The 3,620-nt window shown below is 43.5% G+C and overlaps 7 non-coding genes across 7 annotated transcripts; all 7 read right to left on the bottom strand.

Moving 5' to 3' along the window:
- Positions 1-405: 405 nt before the first annotated feature.
- On the bottom strand, positions 406-524 carry LOC129115948 (5S ribosomal RNA). The gene has a single exon (XR_008533322.1). It is a non-coding gene; the product is annotated as a 5S ribosomal RNA (ribosomal RNA).
- A 381-nt stretch (positions 525-905) lies between these two features.
- On the bottom strand, positions 906-1,024 carry LOC129115953 (5S ribosomal RNA). Its single transcript, XR_008533327.1, has one exon. It is a non-coding gene; the product is annotated as a 5S ribosomal RNA (ribosomal RNA).
- A 380-nt stretch (positions 1,025-1,404) lies between these two features.
- On the bottom strand, positions 1,405-1,523 carry LOC129115952 (5S ribosomal RNA). The gene has a single exon (XR_008533326.1). It is a non-coding gene; the product is annotated as a 5S ribosomal RNA (ribosomal RNA).
- A 380-nt stretch (positions 1,524-1,903) lies between these two features.
- On the bottom strand, positions 1,904-2,022 carry LOC129115949 (5S ribosomal RNA). Its single transcript, XR_008533323.1, has one exon. It is a non-coding gene; the product is annotated as a 5S ribosomal RNA (ribosomal RNA).
- A 380-nt stretch (positions 2,023-2,402) lies between these two features.
- LOC129115951 (5S ribosomal RNA) lies at positions 2,403-2,521 on the bottom strand. Its single transcript, XR_008533325.1, has one exon. It is a non-coding gene; the product is annotated as a 5S ribosomal RNA (ribosomal RNA).
- A 380-nt stretch (positions 2,522-2,901) lies between these two features.
- On the bottom strand, positions 2,902-3,020 carry LOC129115950 (5S ribosomal RNA). Its single transcript, XR_008533324.1, has one exon. It is a non-coding gene; the product is annotated as a 5S ribosomal RNA (ribosomal RNA).
- A 380-nt stretch (positions 3,021-3,400) lies between these two features.
- On the bottom strand, positions 3,401-3,519 carry LOC129115947 (5S ribosomal RNA). The gene has a single exon (XR_008533321.1). It is a non-coding gene; the product is annotated as a 5S ribosomal RNA (ribosomal RNA).
- Positions 3,520-3,620: the final 101 nt, after the last annotated feature.

Raw genomic sequence — 3,620 nt, 5'->3', positions numbered from 1 at the left:
TGTTCAGGGTGGTATGGCCGTAAGCAAATATTGTGCCTACCAAAGGGCCTTTTAAAGATACTATATCACCACGCTTTGCTCTTTCGTCTATACAGGGAGCGCCTGCAGATTTCCAGACACACTCACAGCTTTTAAATGTCAAATCAGAATGTACAAAGTGGCTATAAGGATCACAAATGTAGTGCAGTAAAAATATTAATATTTACTGTTGAAATGTAGAATACGTTAGCATAAAATTGAAAAGAAAATGATCGATGAGCTTAGGAATGATGAAAGCCATCATTTAACTGGATTTGTGTCATTTCTATACCGGCAAGTCATGATCTAGCTATTTCCTTCCCACCCTGTCGGTGTCCACTGAAAAAGCAGCAGCGCCCTCTGCTTTTTGTAAAGAGGAGTGAAAAAAGCTTACAGCACCTGGTATTCCCAGGCGGTCTCCCATCCAAGTACTGACCAGGCCCGACCCTGCTTAGCTTCCGAGATCAGACGAGATCGGGCGTGTTCAGGGTGGTATGGCCGTAAGCAAATATTGTGCCTACCAAAGGGCCTTTTAAAGATACTATATCACCACGCTTTGCTCTTTCGTCTATACAGGGAGCGCCTGCAGATTTCCAGACACACTCACAGCTTTTAAATGTCAAATCAGAATGTACAAAGTGGCTATAAGGATCACAAATGTAGTGCAGTAAAAAGATTAATATTTACTGTTGAAATGTAAGAATACGTTAGCATAAAATTGAAAAGAAAATGATCGATGAGCTTAGGAATGATGAAAGCCATCATTTAACTGGATTTGTGTCATTTCTATACCGGCAAGTCATGATCTAGCTATTTCCTTCCCACCCTGTCGGTGTCCACTGAAAAAGCAGCAGCGCCCTCTGCTTTTTGTAAAGAGGAGTGAAAAAAGCTTACAGCACCTGGTATTCCCAGGCGGTCTCCCATCCAAGTACTGACCAGGCCCGACCCTGCTTAGCTTCCGAGATCAGACGAGATCGGGCGTGTTCAGGGTGGTATGGCCGTAAGCAAATATTGTGCCTACCAAAGGGCCTTTTAAAGATACTATATCACCACGCTTTGCTCTTTCGTCTATACAGGGAGCGCCTGCAGATTGCCAGACACACTCACAGCTTTTAAATGTCAAATCAGAATGTACAAAGTGGCTATAAGGATCACAAATGTAGTGCAGTAAAAATATTAATATTTACTGTTGAAATGTAGAATACGTTAGCATAAAATTGAAAAGAAAATGATCGATGAGCTTAGGAATGATGAAAGCCATCATTTAACTGGATTTGTGTCATTTCTATACCGGCAAGTCATGATCTAGCTATTTCCTTCCCACCCTGTCGGTGTCCACTGAAAAAGCAGCAGCGCCCTCTGCTTTTTGTAAAGAGGAGTGAAAAAAGCTTACAGCACCTGGTATTCCCAGGCGGTCTCCCATCCAAGTACTGACCAGGCCCGACCCTGCTTAGCTTCCGAGATCAGACGAGATCGGGCGTGTTCAGGGTGGTATGGCCGTAAGCAAATATTGCGCCTACCAAAGGGCCTTTTAAAGATACTATATCACCACGCTTTGCTCTTTCGTCTATACAGGGAGCGCCTGCAGATTTCCAGACACACTCACAGCTTTTAAATGTCAAATCAGAATGTACAAAGTGGCTATAAGGATCACAAATGTAGTGCAGTAAAAATATTAATATTTACTGTTGAAATGTAGAATACGTTAGCATAAAATTGAAAAGAAAATGATCGATGAGCTTAGGAATGATGAAAGCCATCATTTAACTGGATTTGTGTCATTTCTATACCGGCAAGTCATGATCTAGCTATTTCCTTCCCACCCTGTCGGTGTCCACTGAAAAAGCAGCAGCGCCCTCTGCTTTTTGTAAAGAGGAGTGAAAAAAGCTTACAGCACCTGGTATTCCCAGGCGGTCTCCCATCCAAGTACTGACCAGGCCCGACCCTGCTTAGCTTCCGAGATCAGGCGAGATCGGGCGTGTTCAGGGTGGTATGGCCGTAAGCAAATATTGCGCCTACCAAAGGGCCTTTTAAAGATACTATATCACCACGCTTTGCTCTTTCGTCTATACAGGGAGCGCCTGCAGATTGCCAGACACACTCACAGCTTTTAAATGTCAAATCAGAATGTACAAAGTGGCTATAAGGATCACAAATGTAGTGCAGTAAAAATATTAATATTTACTGTTGAAATGTAGAATACGTTAGCATAAAATTGAAAAGAAAATGATCGATGAGCTTAGGAATGATGAAAGCCATCATTTAACTGGATTTGTGTCATTTCTATACCGGCAAGTCATGATCTAGCTATTTCCTTCCCACCCTGTCGGTGTCCACTGAAAAAGCAGCAGCGCCCTCTGCTTTTTGTAAAGAGGAGTGAAAAAAGCTTACAGCACCTGGTATTCCCAGGCGGTCTCCCATCCAAGTACTGACCAGGCCCGACCCTGCTTAGCTTCCGAGATCAGACGAGATCGGGCGTGTTCAGGGTGGTATGGCCGTAAGCAAATATTGTGCCTACCAAAGGGCCTTTTAAAGATACTATATCACCACGCTTTGCTCTTTCGTCTATACAGGGAGCGCCTGCAGATTGCCAGACACACTCACAGCTTTTAAATGTCAAATCAGAATGTACAAAGTGGCTATAAGGATCACAAATGTAGTGCAGTAAAAAGATTAATATTTACTGTTGAAATGTAGAATACGTTAGCATAAAATTGAAAAGAAAATGATCGATGAGCTTAGGAATGATGAAAGCCATCATTTAACTGGATTTGTGTCATTTCTATACCGGCAAGTCATGATCTAGCTATTTCCTTCCCACCCTGTCGGTGTCCACTGAAAAAGCAGCAGCGCCCTCTGCTTTTTGTAAAGAGGAGTGAAAAAAGCTTACAGCACCTGGTATTCCCAGGCGGTCTCCCATCCAAGTACTGACCAGGCCCGACCCTGCTTAGCTTCCGAGATCAGACGAGATCGGGCGTGTTCAGGGTGGTATGGCCGTAAGCAAATATTGTGCCTACCAAAGGGCCTTTTAAAGATACTATATCACCACGCTTTGCTCTTTCGTCTATACAGGGAGCGCCTGCAGATTGCCAGACACACTCACAGCTTTTAAATGTCAAATCAGAATGTACAAAGTGGCTATAAGGATCACAAATGTAGTGCAGTAAAAAGATTAATATTTACTGTTGAAATGTAGAATACGTTAGCATAAAATTGAAAAGAAAATGATCGATGAGCTTAGGAATGATGAAAGCCATCATTTAACTGGATTTGTGTCATTTCTATACCGGCAAGTCATGATCTAGCTATTTCCTTCCCACCCTGTCGGTGTCCACTGAAAAAGCAGCAGCGCCCTCTGCTTTTTGTAAAGAGGAGTGAAAAAAGCTTACAGCACCTGGTATTCCCAGGCGGTCTCCCATCCAAGTACTGACCAGGCCCGACCCTGCTTAGCTTCCGAGATCAGACGAGATCGGGCGTGTTCAGGGTGGTATGGCCGTAAGCAAATATTGTGCCTACCAAAGGGCCTTTTAAAGATACTATATCACCACGCTTTGCTCTTTCGTCTATACAGGGAGCGCCTGCAGATTTCCAGACACACTCAC

The sequence above is a fragment of the Anoplopoma fimbria genome, unplaced genomic scaffold (assembly GCF_027596085.1).
Source record: "Anoplopoma fimbria isolate UVic2021 breed Golden Eagle Sablefish unplaced genomic scaffold, Afim_UVic_2022 Un_contig_7756_pilon_pilon, whole genome shotgun sequence".
Taxonomy (NCBI): Eukaryota; Metazoa; Chordata; class Actinopteri; order Perciformes; family Anoplopomatidae; genus Anoplopoma; species Anoplopoma fimbria.
The sequence above is the reverse complement of the archived record's forward strand: the minus strand, read 5'-3'. Positions and strand labels throughout refer to the sequence as shown.